The 17,765-nt window shown below is 29.7% G+C and overlaps 1 protein-coding gene across 2 annotated transcripts in view; it reads left to right on the plus strand.

The window, feature by feature from the left end:
• The window catches only part of LOC127278979 (alpha-glucosidase-like), a 94,704-nt gene that overhangs the window by 8,854 nt on the left and 68,085 nt on the right, over positions 1 to 17,765 (plus strand). The gene's annotated exons all lie outside the window — the stretch shown is intronic.

Raw genomic sequence — 17,765 nt, forward strand, 5'->3', positions numbered from 1 at the left:
TTCAAAAGGCCACTCATTTTTCAAAGTACTTATATATACAAATAATTTTTATATATAATCAATAATTTTGAAAGCTCTCAATTTTGGAGAGATAGGTGGCCCGGTTGGCGCGAAACGTCCCATATATATATATATATATATATATATATATATATATCATCTGGTGTGAAGAAAATAGTTAAATATTAATAAATAATATTTATTAATATTAATTAACAGTAGTGTAAGCTTAAAGGAAGTTTACATGAGGCTTACATTAATCTTACATGGAAGCTTACAGTAAGCTTAACTGGAAGCTGACTACAATCTTACACTGCAGCTTACGGTAGAGAGGATATTTTTAGCTCACCTTAACCCCACATGAATATTACGCTGTAAGCTAACGAATCTTAGGTATAAACTCAAAGGAAGCTTACAGCAAGATATTGTGCTGTGTGGGAATGTTTTTTTGATTTGTTTGAAGATTTTCTTTATGAATTTTTTTATCTATTAATTGAATTGCTTGATCTACTAAACAAATAAGTATACTCAACTTATATTTTAATCAATGTTTTGAATTATAATTTATATATCATCCTGACCATATTGATTTCCTAAACCAATTTGTGATTATTTTATTATTTTCTATATAATATGGTGATTATTCGCGTAGCGCATAATTTAGTAATTTCTATTATTAAAAATTTGTTTTTCGAATTGAGTAAAAGTTGACATAGAATCTTCAAAGTTGATGTTCAAGAATGAAATATTCGTGGTGGGCCGCACAAAATATTTATAATTTGTTAATTTTTTTAAATAAACAATTTTTACATATACAATCTGTACGTACTATGCGGCTATGCTATCCAGCCAGGGTAAAATAAAATCTGTTTTAATGTTATATTTACCGGTAAATAAAATAATAATTATCCGTATAATATTGTTTTGCAAATTATAATTGTTTAACAATTATTGTTTAAACAAATTATAAAAAAGTAACATTTTTTGCAAAACTATGTAATCCTAATCAATAAATTCTACATGAAAAATTAGAAAGATTGTTTAAGGTTATTAAAATTATTATTAAAATAACAGCGTACAACTCGTGCAGAAATGAACCCATTTTTTCCTATTTAAAGTAGGGTTTTAGTCATTTGCATTCCTCAGTAATAAAAATACCAGTATATATTTTTGTGACTCTACAAAGAACTTTTTTACTCTGAGTGGAGGAAACCTGTTTTTCTGCTTTTGTTTGCAAACAACATTTACATAATATACACCTCATTTCCACGTTTATTCAATATTGAATTATATGGAGGAAAAGGGTTGTATAAATAATGTATAAGTTTGCTGAACTCTGGAGCGCGATTTAATAAATTAATTGACCTTTCAAACAAACCACATTCATATCCCTTCTCCGAAGTAATTTAGAGTAAAGTATAAATACGTGACTGATCTCGCGCGCGACTTCATTTCATCTATTTCACTTGTCTATGAAGGAAGAAATGTAGTGTGAAGCTGACGCGTGAAATTTTTTCAAGAATAGGACATTACCCAGTGAGAAATTGCCAATGCTTACCATTGTCTTATTAATGCGCCAACATTGGAAGCCAATGGTTTCTTTCTTGGTTCACAAAAAAAAAATTATTGCAATAAAAATTTTAATATTTTTTAAAATTAATTGATTTAGTTAACCTTCGCCGGACTGCAGATTTTTTATATACGCCGTTGACGGGAACCCACCCAGGCCAGGGTGGGTCAAATGTTTTCTTCTTCGTATATTGAAATAAAAACTTGGAATCATCCAGTTTTTTTCTGAAATTATTATATTTTATCACATAATATATTTTATTAATGTTTTGTTGATTTTTTATTTGTTTAAACAATTTATTGTTAATAATTTATAACTTTTTCAAATATACATAGAAAGTAGCAAAATTTTATAAATTTCTTACCTTTTCTTCGAAGTTATTAAGGTTTTTGTATGAATTTACTATTTAAACGATTGTTTAAACAAATAATTGTTGCTATTTATTAACTCTTTTTGTAATGCATCTAGAAAGATGCAGTTTTTTTCTAATTTTGCAATTTATCAAACTGAATATAATTTTTTTTTGCTATTATATTATCCCAGGTGCAAATTTCGGTCGGCCGCCAGAGATGGTTGGTCGGCACATGGTCGGCCCAACTAGGGCTACCCGTAAGTCGGCCGCCCTAGTTGGGCCGACCATGGTAAATATTGTCACCCAAAGGTGGCCCGACTATAACTGCCAACGTCGGCAGTCCTAGTAAGGGGATAATGGTCGGCATGACTTAGGCAGCCACAGTTGGGCCAACCGTTGATGCCGACGGTCGGCAGTCACAGTCGCAGTTTAAATGTATAAAATATAAATACATGATAATTTAAACGCAAAATTTATTTCAAATTGACTAATTTTCTTATCTAAATAAGTTTTATTTTTATAATAATTTTTTGCCAACGCCAAAGTGATTCGATCCCAGGTGCGAATTGTCGGTCGGGCCATGGTCGGGCCAACCATGTTAATGTTCGGTTCGACTTGGCAGCCGATGGTCGGCCGAACTGGCGAATTGATAACATCCGCCGACCAATGGCTGACAAAGTTGGACCGACCATTGGTACCAAAGACGGACCATCCATGGACGCCAAAGTTTTGCCGACCATGTCGGCAAACAATGAAGGTTGGCTTCACATTGGTTACCATTGTTGGCCCACCTTTGGTAGAAATGGTTGGACCGACCAATGGCTAAAAGAGTCGGGCCAACTATGGCTGCCAAAGTTAGGCCGACCTTTGGAAAAAATGTAAAAATTATTAATTATATAATTAACATATATTGGGTATAGTCTGAAATTCATCATTTATTTATTGCATACACATTAACACTTAAGACAATCTTATACATACATACATACATTTTAAAAATATTTATCGCTCGCAAGGATCGAACCCGCAACCTAACGCACCGAAGTCTAACACGCTATCCATTACGCCACGCTTACATGAAAGTCTAAGGACAAAAATGATTTCATAAGCTCCAACTTCAGAAAAATCCAGTTTGTAATTCATGATGAAAAATAAATCAGATAATCCTTGTAATTTTTTAGTTAAATAAAATGTCACAAAAATTTTTTATTTTGGCCATGAATGTTAAGAAATTTACTTTACGAATATGATGGTCGGCCCAACTGCGGCCCGACTTTGGCCAGAGTCGGCCCGACCATTGGAAATTCTGAATTTTGAACTTCGGCAGCCGCAGTTTAACCGACCGTCGGCCCGACTTTGGCCAGAGTCGGCCCGACTATTGGAAATTCTAATTTTTGAACTCCGGCTGTCGCAGTTTAAGCGACCATCGGCCCGACTTTGGCCAGAGTCGGCCCGACCATTGGAAATTATGGATTTTAAACCTTGGTAGCCACAGTCGGCCCAACTTTGGGTGAAAGTAGTAACCAAAGTCGGGACAACTTTGGCTGCCGACGTCTTGGCAGCCGTAGATGTGCCGTCCATGGCCCGACCTACCAACTCTGGCTGCCGACCCTAATTCGCACCTGGGATATGAAATAAATTGTTCATTATTATTTTATTATAAAATAGAATATTTATAAATAATTTAAAATATGTAATTTTTTAAAGAATTATTTTGTTAATACTATAATATTAATTATTATTATATTAATTTTGTGATAATTAAAATTTTAATTCTTATTTAAAATTTCTAAAAATACATTCGGCATAGTCCTCCATAGTCAGACCAACTGTGGCTGCCATATTTGGGCCAACCATCGGGCACGACGGTCGGCAGCTCTAGTTGGGCCGACTATGGGATAGTCGGTTGCAATGACTTGTGATTTAGCAATCACAGTTGGCATATACTTTAAAGTTTAAACAAAATGGTGATTAATAAAACTGTGGCAGCCAAAATATTAAGAAACCCACTTCTTAATGGTCGGACCAAGTCGGGCCGACGGTCGGCTAAATTTCTTTGAAGATGCAACTTAGGAGACTAATTTTTCCTTAGACTCTCATGTAAGCATAGGGTAATGGATAGCGTGTTAGATTTCGGTGCGTTAGGTTGCGGGTTCGATTCTTACGAGCAATAAATATTTTTAAAATGTATGTATGTATTTGATTGCGTTTAGTGTTTAAATACCTAAAATAATTGTATGATGAATTTAGAATAATTACTAATATATGTTATTCGTATAACAAATTTTTATATTTTATTTTTTATTGGTCGGCAAAAATGTTAATGCCAAGGTCGGCCAACCTTTGGCAGCCATAGTTGGGCCAACTGAGTCGATCATAGTTCGGTTGACGTTATCGATTCGCTAGTTGGCCCGACCCTTGGCTGCCATAGGTGGGCCGACAATCTTTACCATAGTTGGCCCAACTGTGGCTGCCGACCGTCGTCTCCAACGGTTGGCCCAAGTAGGGCAGCCACAGTTGGCCCGACTTGGGTACCCATAGTTGGGCGAACCAAGTCGACCCCAGGTCGGTTGACGTTATCAATTCGCTAGTTAGCCCGTCCTCTGGCTGCCCAAGGTGGGCCGACTGAGCACATGGTTGGCCCAACTTGGGGCCGACCCCCAACTCGCACCTGGGATGCTTGTTAAGTTGCAAAATTAGGAAAAAATTGCAAATTTCTTGGAACATTATGAAAAAAGTTAATAAATAGCAAACAATTATTTGTTTAAACAATTGTTGAATTATTAATTTTACATAAAATCTATCTTTTATTATATTCTGCTTGATAAATTGCAAATAACTAGTGGCTCCCAATATTGTCCCATTAAAATACAAATTTATTTTATTTCCCATTTGGTAGTGTGAAATATATAAATGAAGAGTAAATTGTAATTTAAAAAATGCTGTCTAGCTGAAGTATGCATTCTCCATGAGGAAGCAATGTATAAAGTAAATTTAAGTTTTTTTTGTAATTTTATGAACTCCTTAGAAAATCTTTTCTTAAGAAATTGGCTCTCTTGTGTTAAAATTAAATAAATAATTTTTTTTTGCAAATTGACAGTTTTTCTTGCAGAAAAAATTGTTAATAATAATAATTTGATTCTAAAAATATTCGAATGAAATACTTAAATCGAATCAGGTCTAGTTCATGATCATTAAGATGCCCGCATGCGGGCATGACGAACTTTTTGTTTTGCTTCAAGACCTATACATTTTTTTAAGGGGAATTACTCATGAGAAAAAACAATTTTTGATTTTTTTTTGCTTCTTTACAATTCTTAATGTCTCTAGAGTATACATCAAAAATGTTATGATGAAATTTAGCTCCTATTAAAAGTTATGGTACAATTTATGTACATATGTTATGAAAAACATGTTACTAAATTTTTATGAAATTTAGTATCTTAACGTTTTCGGGGTCGCTGATTAAGATCTAGTCTGCATAATTTAATAGTCCTATACTTCCGGAAGAAAACGCACCAAAGTTGACTTAAAAATATTAATTTTGTTAACGCCCAGGCTTAGACACATGGAAATATCTGCACAATTAAAATTGGAAAAAGGACTGCGGTCCAAAAAATGACTTTTGACGTTAAAAATTGTTTTAAAAAAATTTGTTTAAACACATTGTTATAAACAAATTAACAAAATTGATGAATTTTTAAAAACTAACAGCGCCATTCGATTCTACGGGAAAAATTACTAAAAGAACAAGTATGACTTTTTCAATATTTTCACGCCATTTGTTATAAATAATTTATAAACAAAAAATGCACTGTGGTGCACCCATTAACGCCCATGCTTAGACACATGGAAATATCTGCAAAATCGAAATTGGAAAGAGGACTGCGATCCAAACAATGATAGTTTGGATCGCAGTCCTCTTTCCAATTTTGATTTTGCAGATATTTCCATGTGTCTAAGTATGGGCATTAATGGGTTAATTAATATCTCGAAAACAAAAAATTATGCCATCTCAAGAATTTAACCATCGATTTATTATGACAAACAATATTCATGATTTTTTTCGTGATTCTAAATGAGGGAGAACATGTTTAAAAGTTATAAACAAATTTTATATTTTAAACAATTTGTTTAAAAATTAATAATTTTTTTTTAAAGTTTAAGGTTTTCTACGTAAAAAACATTTAAAACATTTTTCTCTATTTTTACTAGGAAAAAAGTTATAAGTAAATTAGAAAAATATTGCTCAAATTTGTTATTGTAAATATCTCGAAAAATATTAAAAATTTCAAATTCAAATTTTGTACACTTATTTAGCACTACTATTACTACAATTTACCGAATTTTGAGAAAAATCCGAGAGATGACCCCGTATTCTCATATGAAATGCCTCATATATAAAGTTTTTATCATAAATTCTATTCATATGATAATTCCTATATTTTTTCCTATTTAAATTCCTGTTCCAAATATGTACCTATATTACAAAAAGATATCGCCGCCAACGCCGCCGCCATTGTTCCAAGACTCTGAATATAGCCGCAAGTCAAGAGAAGGGGGGGTAGAAGAAAAGGGAGGGGGGACTTGAGGCTGTATTCAGAGTCTTGAAACGATCTTAACCTTTAAATTTAGGGGAAGAGAGGAGGGGGGATGGGGGTTGGCGCGCGAAGCGCGCAGGGGGCATAGCCCCCTAGTACATATACAATTTTGTATGGGATTCCATATGGCTTCCTAAATATGAACCCATGTGGGTTTCAATATGGCTATGAGGGAATTTTCAGTAGGATTGTTAATAAGAGTAAAAGTAAGAATAAATATTGTTTTATGTTTTTACATTCCATACACATAGTAAAACAAAAAGAATGTACCAAATTATTATCACGTTCCTCGTTCCGTATATTATAGGATACATGGTGGGAATAGCTATATGTATTGTTTATAATTTTTGGATGATTGATTTTATCGCAGGCGTAAAAACATATACTTCTGATTCGTATACAAGTATCAAAAATACATTGTCAAGTAAATAGTAAAAATATTAAAATGAATTCATTAAAGATTATAAAAGAAAATAAATTTTCAAGTTTTGAAAGTATACAAATGCATTAAAAATAAAGAATAAAAAAAAATATTTTTTTAATGTTCGATTGTTATTAGACAATAAGTTTAGATTTGTTTACAACTGAGTTGATAACACTATCTTTTATGCGGCCCTTTTTAGAAAAACTGACTTGTGCCTGACAAGGCTATAACTTTCCGGCTTCCTGCCTACCGTGATAAATGATACACCAAATTGCATAAAAATGCTGTCCCTCCGGTTTGACGACATTGACACTTCTATAATAATTGTATTAGTTTATTGCGTATGATGAAAGGTTTGTCCAAAGATATTATAGAATATATATAGAAGGGCCCTTTATATTCGCAGAAAACTATAAAAGGAGGAGGGCAGACCACTTTTCGCCGCCAACTCATCCCCGTGTATCTGCTCAGCGGCAAATTTTCGTCCCCGTATGTTCCCTCACTACCGTCCGTACTGTACCCCTCTGTTCAGTCAGACGGCAACTTTTTCGACTTTTTTTTACATTAAAAAAAAATTTTTAATAAAATACATTTTTTTAGTATAAAATGTAGATCTTCTTCAGATCTTCTTCAATTCAATTATTTAACAAATTTTGAACTAAAATAATTCTTCATTAAATTAATTATTTTTAATAATTTTAATGAAATTCATCACAAATTCAATTATTTCAAAATTATTTTTCAAATAAAATTTTTATGAAATTTAACAATTGTCAAGGTGATATCAAGTGGGAATATTCCAGTGACATTCAGGCGATATCATAAGGTCCACTTTATCGGGGCATTTCACGGTTATTTTCCTGTGACATTCGCGTGATATTCGTATGATACTGAGGGAATATTCCTGTGAAATTCATATAATATTGAGAGGATATCCCTGTGATATTAAGCGGAATATTCCTGTCATATTGAGAGAATATTCCTGTTATTTGTGAAATTCTAAAATGTTGTTTGTTTTGAATATTTAAAAAAAAAGTTAAATAGATAAAAAAAAGAAATTTTTTTTTATAATTTTTTAAATTATCTCATCAATATTACAGGATCGTGTACACGATCTTGTGCCCGATCGTGAAGCGATCTTGCACATGTTTATTCACCAGGTCATGTACAAGAGCAGCAAGTAAACATGTAAAAAGAATTGGAAAAACGATCTTGTACAGAGACATATTATAAGATCGTGCGTAAGTTCATGTACATGATCTTGAGTTTTCCCTTACAGTTTATAATCAAAATCTTTAACGGCTGCGCAGTAGTTTTCTACACAGTTTTCCTAAAAGTCTCAAATTGAGACCAAAAATTGCATCAAATCTTTGCAACGTTTTGATGCACATAAGTTCCCTATAAAAAATTGCCAGAGTTGACTAATGGCGCAGTACTGGTACCAATACCGCGCCAGTACTGCCAATACTGGCGCAGTACTGCGCCAGTAGTCAATTTTTGGTAGGGTTATATCAAAAAGAGATCGTTTTGTGTATCATTTTTAGAAATGATACACGAAACGGTCTCATTTTTTGATGCAAAAAATTTAATCAATTTATATCAATCATGGCCGAATTGAATCGACTCAAAATTAAACGAATTTTTTTTCAGATATTTTGTTAATAGTACAATTGCGGAGACCATTTCACTATTTAATTTGAAAATGAAAATAACAGAAAATCAAAGACAATGTGCAATTCGATAATTAAAAAGTGACAACTTATAAACATAACCTAAAATGCATGAGAAAAAATTTGTCGATAAAATCAATATAGCCGAGCTTTTTAGAAGGTAGATGGCAGCACTCATCTATTTTCTTTCTTTAAATTTTTTCTAAATCGTTTTTATAAAAAGCAAAACTGCCATCTACCTTCTAAAAAGCTCGGCTATATTGATTTTATCGACAAATTTTTTCTCATGCATTTTAGGTTATGTTTATAAGCTGTCACTTTTTAATTATCGAATTGCACATTGTCTTTGATTTTCTGTTATTTTCATTTTCAAATTAAATAGTGAAATGGTCTCCGCAATTGTACTATTACCAAAATATCTGAAAAAAATTCGTTCAATTTTGAGTCGATTCAATTCGGCCATGATTGATATAAATTGATTAAATTTTTTGCATCAAAAAATGAGACCGTTTCGTGTATCATTTCTAAAAATGATACACAAAACGATCTCTTTTTGATATAACTTATGTCTGCCGCCCCAACAAGAATAGCAGTAACTACCGATTAGGCAATATGGAGATCCAACATTACATTTTTATTTAAACATATAATACAAATTATCATATGACACATCAATTACCCCTGTTTAAATAGGATAAAAAATGTGAAATTTTAAAAAAATCAAGAAAAATGGGTTTTTTTATTTGTTGTTATTATAAAAATGTAGTTACGATATGGAGATCATTCTCTGACACAGGCATTAGCTATCGTATCTTCACGAAAGTTGAATAAAACAGTAAAAATCTTAATAAATAAAGAACCCGCGTTTTCAGGAAAGTGTAAAACAAAAATAATATTTCTTTGTAATTATGTATTTTATGCGAAATGTCTGAAATTTTCAAGTTCTGTATGAAAAAAAACTTAAATAGTAAATTCGCGATTGACATAACCTCACTTTTTTTTAAAACTGCGCAAGTGTAAAACTCTCAGAGGTAGAATTTGAACTCTTAGAAAAGTAAAATCAATTTTTAGTATAATACCATCATTCAAAGCTTTATTGTTAATGCTTAATTTATTTAAAAAAATATAAAGATTAAAAAAATGTAAATATAGTTAATATAAAAATGGTTGTTTTTTAAGTTATTACTTATTTATTTAAATAATGAATTTAAAATAACAAAACTTTTGGTCTTTAATAAATGAAAGGGAAAAATTCTCTTTTAGCTTGAAATAATATATAAATTAAATTATTTATAGTTCAGAAAACATAATTATTATTTATTTAGTTGCAAATAATAATGCAAGTTATTCTGAATTATATATAAATATAATAATATATATATATATATAAATTTAATAAAATATATATAAAATTCAATTGTGTATAATAATGACAGTGAAACACACTTGGTTGTTTAAAAATTAATAGACACTGATAGTATAATGTGAACATAATTTATTATTTTATTATTATTTATATAAAATATATCTTTCTCTTTTATTATTGGAATATACTTTGTAGTAACAATCTTCAAGTACTTAAAGTCTCTTAAGAAATTTATAACGACAAATAACTTTCAGCTAGGTAGATAATTTAAATTGAAATAAAAAAATATATATGTGTATATTTTTTTAAATATATAAGGTGCACATTGCACAAAATTGTGCTATTGCTATAAGTATCTTGACGATATATGTTGTTTTTAGTATTCAACATCAGTAACTAAATCTAATATATCGTTTCTGCTCGGCATGTCCATCCAATACTGACGACGAGTTTCGGGCATTAAAGGGCAAAGTTCAGAAACAATTGACCTTTTTTTCTCTTCAGGTATACCGCGAGGTTGATCATTTCGAGGTGGTTTTGTAATTGTTTTTAAAGCTTTACTATTTAGAAAATTCAGTTCTTTTAAAGATGATGAGAACGAATTCGCATAGTACAACATTTGTGCTCCACGTTGCACTTTTACAATCGAAATATCATGTAAATACACCCTTGGTTTCAGTTTTTTCAATTTATATTGAGACGAGTGATCTCTCCATTGAGAAAAATCTTCAAAGTTCATATTTATAACTTTAACTTTTCCAGAGTTCGCAGACTGTACAGCTTGTTGAAAATCATTAAAATCGTAAACGTTGTGCATTTTTTCCATGGACTTTTCCACCTGATGGTGAAAACTGTCAGCAGACATAAACGTGTGTCCTGGCTCAAAATATTTTAAAGTTATTTCTTTAGTAGCGATCTCATCTGAATTAATAATATAAACTAGAAACGTGAACAGGGTCCAATTTTTATTTTGGCCAGTACAATTGTCAAGCCATAAGGTAATAACCTCGGCATCGCGATTATTTAGAAGAAATGCATGAAATGTGCTTGTGATATCCTCTTTCTTTCGCCCTGAAATAGGTTCGGCCCAAATTACTGCATGGGGTTTTAAATGCTTTTGATTGTTGCCCACAGGAACAAAACTTTCATTAAAAGCTATAACTCTTTTTGTAAACAAAACTTTTTTTATGCTATTCATACGAGGAAGCATTATAACTTTTTGGAGATCAATTGAAAAACACATATTTTTATCATTTAAATTTTCAGAATTCCCATCTAATCTGTAATTTTCACGAGCTTCAGTTGCTTGAATCATGTGCTTTTCCCATTTCAAACAATCACGGCATTTTTCTCTACTATCATTGTTGTTAATGTGTACATTCTCAGTTAAAATACTATCTTCCGACGTATTCGAGGTATTACCTGACAAGTTATTAGAAGTTCCAATTGATTCTTCGATTTTATCCTTAGAAGCATTTTCTTTTGTTCGACGATCATCATTCCTATCATTATGACTTTGCTTATGCATCTCATAAGATACGCAATGTTCGCATTCTTCATTTCCAAGTTTGGTGAATGAAATATTTAAGTCATCGGAAACAATTTTTCTGAACGATTCAAGCGAACATTTCATGTCGGGGTACTTTTCTAAGAACTGAGCATGTAAATACTGTATAGTCAAATCTGAAGGTAAATACCTGTACAGACAAAATTTTTTATTACATGCTGTAAAAAATAAAACATAATAACATCAGGGTGTTTATAGCAAACCATGAAATCTAGAAAAACCCCGGGAATTTAGTTCAGCCGGGAAAAAACTGGGAATGTTTTGTCAAGTCCGTAAATTTTTTATTCATAATGTTTTTCTTATATAATATTATAAAATTACAATTTTTTTCAAACACTTTTTAACCTTTCGTTTGAAAAACAAAAAAAAATTTTGATTTTTTTCAAGAGTGGGATTTTTTAAAATATTTTTTTCTTAGGAAGGCTTAAAATATATACTTTTAGTACGCACTATAAGTATGAAAATCTCATTTTTTGTTTTTAGGTAAATTAATTAATTAATAAAAGTTAATAAAAATTAAATATTTCACAAACACATAAATTTACGTTAATTTTAAAAATACTAATTTAAAGCTCATTAAATTCCTCATTCAATGTGCCCATTATGAATTGTTTTGGATTAATAGATTTTTGTTAATCAATTGCTTTTATTGATTGTTTTTTATAAATCTATTAATGCAAAATATTTCATATTGGGATCGTTGAAATCAGATATTTAATCTGGTCATTTCAGAATCATCTTACCTTTATTTCCTTGTTAACTAATTTATTATTTATTAATTTTAATTTATTTATTTATTTATTTATATCTACAAAACAAAAACGATATTTTTATATTTTGTATACTAAAATAAAACTAAAATTAATCTTAAATTTTTTATACTACTTTAATTATTAAAAAAAATGCTTATGCCGATTTTGAAAAATAGTTACAAGTATTTTAGAATTTCAAAAGAAAAGTCAAATTTTGATTTTTTAGAGAAACTTTTAATCATTTGAAAAAACAATAAAAGATCTTACGACAATTTATGTATTTTTAATGCCTTTTTATGTAGTTTGAAAAAATACACTTCATTACTGTTCAATTTTAGTTTAAAATTGAAATTATTTTAAAACCCGGGAATTTTAAATTATCGAATTGCATAACACCCTGAACATAATGCAACAGCAATTTTTTAATAAATTACCTCTTATTAGGCGCGTGTTTTCTTCTATAATGAGATACCGCTGGATTGAAAGTTTCTATAAAACTACGTATTGTTTCCTTATCCAAGCTTTTCGCAAATCTGCGTCGTTTATCATATTTCGGAATAATTTCGTTTTTTGGCATTAAACATTTTATTATTGCGTCGTTTTTTCTATCGTATCCTAATGTTGCTAAAAAAAAAGTTTTGCACACTTCGACAAATTCACCATTTACATCCTTCAGACGATATTTTACTGTGTTTAAACGTCGTGATACTGTTGAACAAGTTCTTCTTTGAACTTCAGTAATAGACAGTAAGTTTTGAATTAAAAAACGTCTGCCTTTACTATCCAATGACCAATATTGCAAATTTATTGACCGTCTATTTTGTTCGTCAAATGTACGTAAACATTTCTTTTTGCACTTATCGTCACAGCCACTTTTTACAGCGTATTTTTCTTCTGACGTTATTTTTTTCTCTCTCAACAATTCCTCTTCATTATCGCTATTTAAATTCACAATTAATTCTGAAGAATCTTGGTCAAATACTTTCTGGTTTGTCTCTGGGGATTGATGCTCGGAAATCAATGATTCATTATGACTGTCATCTAAGTGCACAAGGTTACTTTCAGTGTTTCCTACATATTTACCTTTTAATTCAAGCAACTTGTTTTGTGATCTATAAAAACAATAAATATTCTCAATAAATTTAGCATCGGTAATAAGGTTAATGGTTTTAAATTGTATACTTACATTTCAACTCGTTCATTAGACACTACTTTCGGTTTCTTTTTTGGAATACCAGAATTATTTGTCAAATCAGAAAATACACTACGCTCTTCAAGACTGCCAGATTCACGTTTAAGGTTAAGAACCTTCCAATTATCGCTTTGATAAGCAACAGTCTTTTTCTTAATCGGTGTTTCGTTTTCAGTTGAGCTCGACAGATTAACAGAGAGATCTACAGCTTCAAATTGCTCTTCACAATGTGATACATTTTCTTTCAACACCCGAATGTGACTAGATTTCTTTGATAACGGTTTCATATTTAAATCTGCCTAAGTTATAGTAATAAACTTGAAATTATAATTATTAAAACTACATAATCACGTTTGGCATAAAAACATAACCTATAAAAAACGTCAAGCCGGCCGGTATATCATGCGCAATCGTGGATCGTATCTACTAAAATTTTTCTGCTGTTTGACTATCGTAACTGCATTCTGCGCAGGCGCACAATCCACCTTGCAGTTACGATATGTTGGTGTGGTCTGGTTACTTACGGCAAATTATTTTTCAAAAATTATTAATAATAAAAACAAAAATCATCTTAATAATTGTTTATAATGGCATTAAATGAAATTTTAAGGAATTTAAACACTGAAACTCATTTTTTATAAAAATGTAGTTACTGCTATTCTTGTTGGGGCGGCAGATGTGCATCAAAACGTTGCAATAGAAAAAGAGACAACCAAGTTTACTGTGTATGGCTTAGATAGCTGCGCAGTTGTTTTTCGCACACGGAGAAAAATGGATACTTAAATATAGTATCCAAAATATACTTAAAAAAATTTTAATTAAATCTAACATCTATATACTCAAAAATAGTATCTTAGTAAAAAAATATATATTCAGATTTAGTATCTCTAGATATTTAAATGTAACATAAGCGCTTGCGCAAAAGTCACGCCGCACTGCTATATTCAATTCGAAAAACTAACCTAAAATCTCTGTGTTTCACACGTGTAGAAAATCGTTGACAAGTGTATAATATATATATATATATATAATCAACAAAAAAATTTTGAGATTCCAAAATATGTTTAAAAAATTTGTATTTCAAGTTTGTTTATAATTTTATTCCTTATTATGATCGAAAAACTGATTTATTCCATGAAATAATGAGAATAATTGATTGAAATTGATATAAATACCGAAACTTTTACATATAATAATCGTGAATTTCTTTCTTTCATTCTGTCCACACCTGAAGTTGGTTGTTCTTGCGTTTGTTTCGTTTATAGGTTTTGACTTTTGACAATTCTAATTGTGGTTAACGTATGTTTTTTTTGTTTACATTTTTCCACGTTCATCAAGATTAAGGTTATTCTTAATATTTTATATATAAAAGGTAAATAAAATTAAGATTCTTCTTTATAAAGTTAAAAATTTTTTAAATTTGACATTTTTAAGAATTACTTTTTAATAATTTATGTTATTTTAACAAATTTTGTGACATTTAAGCATAGTTTCAAATTCTTTATTTATTATTGTTTTTTAAAATAAACATTCTAAATTAATTTTGTACTATAAATTTAAAATTGCATATGAATTACTAGGAACAAATAATTTTCTATATAATATTTTAATATTTTCTACACTAACTAAATCATACGAAAATACAAATGAATATTAAAAGTTTTGAATATAATATTAAAAGGGTAAAAAAATTTTTTATTAATCTTAATTACTGACATATTTTTTATTATCACAGTGAATTATCATATTTTTAATCCTAATATTAAAAATTAATTATTGACAATTAAAAAAAAGTGTTAAATAAAATTTTTCATTATTATTTTTTACAATAATTTAATTATTAATGAAATATTATCTTTACAGTATTTTTTTTAAATATAAAATGTTTAATATAGTTGAAATAAAACATAATTTTATTAAAATTATTTTTCAAAATTAGCAATAATTAATTTTTTACATTAAAATTAAAAAAATAATAATTCATTATCATAATAAAAATGTATAAATAATTATGATTAATAACGAAAAATTTTAAATGGATTAATATGTAAATAATACTAATTTTTAATATTATAATTATTGTAAATAAAAATATAATAATTTATTATAAAAATGTGTAAACATTCTTATTAATAACAATTTTTTTTCATTGTGTATATTTTAACATTTTTGAATATAAAATGATAAAATACTACATAAAATAATAATAATAATGTATGACTAAAAAATTTTGTTATTAATGAAAAATTATTTTTACAGTATTTTTTAAAAATATAATTTCTATTTATGTTATTAAAGTGTTCGTAAAAAGGAAAAAACTACAAGGCGCTTGCGCGCGCTTTTGTTTAGGTGGTACGTTTTATTATCTGGGATACTTAAATGTGAATATCTTGGATAGTAGCATTTAATATATAGAATTAAATATCCAAGGATACTAAATCTGAGTATCTATAGATAGTTGTCCCATATTTAAGTATCTAATATATTTACTCGTGAATATACAGATACTAAATTTAAGTATCCATTTTTCTCCGTGGCATGTATGAACAAAGAGTCTTTATGAAGAATATTAAAAAATTCCATAAATTTTGCAAATTATGAACAAGATCGTGTACACAAAGTAAATTACAATAATCGACCTTATTGGTTTCTTTTCTTCATACCCTACGTCAAAAGGACTGATTTCGTCTGCTATATTAGAGGCTGGCTACACTGAGAGCAAATTAGAAGGGTTAAATTTAATCCTCTGGCGTACTAAACTAAATTTTGCGTCTGCGTAGAATGTTTGTTTACATCTGCGACCATGGTTAATACCAGGTCATGGCTGGATATACAAGGCGCTGCGACCATGGTTGCAATAGGACAGGTTTAAAAAGTTCGCTGGCTTTGGCGACCACGTTATCGCCTTTTCTAACCTGTCACTATCGCAACCGTGGTCGCAGATGTACACAAACATTCTGCGCAGACGCAAAATTTATTCCACTTGTTTAGTACGCCAGAGGAATAAATTTAACCTTCCTGATTTGCTCTCGTTGTAGCCAGCCTCTTAATAGATTCTCAGTGCCACCTTCTGTACGAACTTGTACTGAATTTTAAATTCAGTATCCTTGAAAAATTTAAGTTAGATTCTAGACTGGCTTCATATATCAAAGAAAGTAAAGGGAAAAGTGTATAAAAACTGTACATTAACTTTTCAGGGCCAGGACAGTTTTTTCAGAATAAATTAACACGATAAATACTGCCTAGCTGTAGTCTAGAAAGGCCATGAGAAATTTCTACACGGGTTGCACTGCAATCTTTGCGTTCAACATTTACTCACATGCGGACATATTAATATTTAAACAATTTTTTCTGAACCCGGCGATTCAATACTCCCAAGTCAACGTTTAAACCTTCAATAAATCTTCAGGGAATTTTCGGTGCTGTGTGGAAACATTAGATTAATCCGAGTTTAATCGTTTGAATTGTTAATAAGAGTAAACGTAAATACAAACATTGTTTTATATTTTTCTGACCAATACACACAGAACATCAAGAAAAGTTATGGAATTTGTCGAAAACATTTTAGTTGTAGTGGGTGCATTTATGGGATTGTTAATGTGTTATTTCGTTACATATATTATCAATTATATAAAAAACTCATCAATTTCTAGATGTTTCAACTCCTTTACTGGATCAATATCTTCATAGTATAAAATATATATATTACAACAATATAAAAAATATATAAAAATAACTAAAAACTTATTGTTTTTGAGGATATATAATATGTAAATAAAATAAAAAAATTTTTTTTGTATAACATGACAGAATCAAAATTAGAATTGTCGATTTTCTAATTACTCATATCAGTTGTATTGAATTCAATTTACGAAGTTAATACTACTCTCTAAATCTAAATTAGTAGTTTTCTACTAATGAAAGAGTGCGTATTCGTTTGCCAATTGAATTAGTAATAGTTTTGACTATATTTCAGTAAAAAAAACTACTAATTGCTAGTAGAAAACTACTAATTCATTAGTGACTCGTATTTTTTACTTGTTATATTTTCCGACTGTATATTAAATAAATTATCGGTTTGGATTGAGGAATTCAAGTCAATGATAAAATAAGGCGTCAGTTCATTAAACATAGAAATAATATCTGATTTATTTCATAAAGGAGTCCTAAATCTAGCGGAAAAACCACTTAACAAAGTTCACCAATAAAAATTATTTTTAAGAAATTATAATTTTAAACTTTATTAAAATAGCACCAAAGGATTAATTAAT

Source organism: Leptopilina boulardi, unplaced genomic scaffold (genome assembly GCF_019393585.1).
Source record: "Leptopilina boulardi isolate dan_hultmark-lab unplaced genomic scaffold, ZJU_Lbou_2.1 LbouV2_213, whole genome shotgun sequence".
NCBI classification, from domain to species: Eukaryota; Metazoa; Arthropoda; class Insecta; order Hymenoptera; family Figitidae; genus Leptopilina; species Leptopilina boulardi.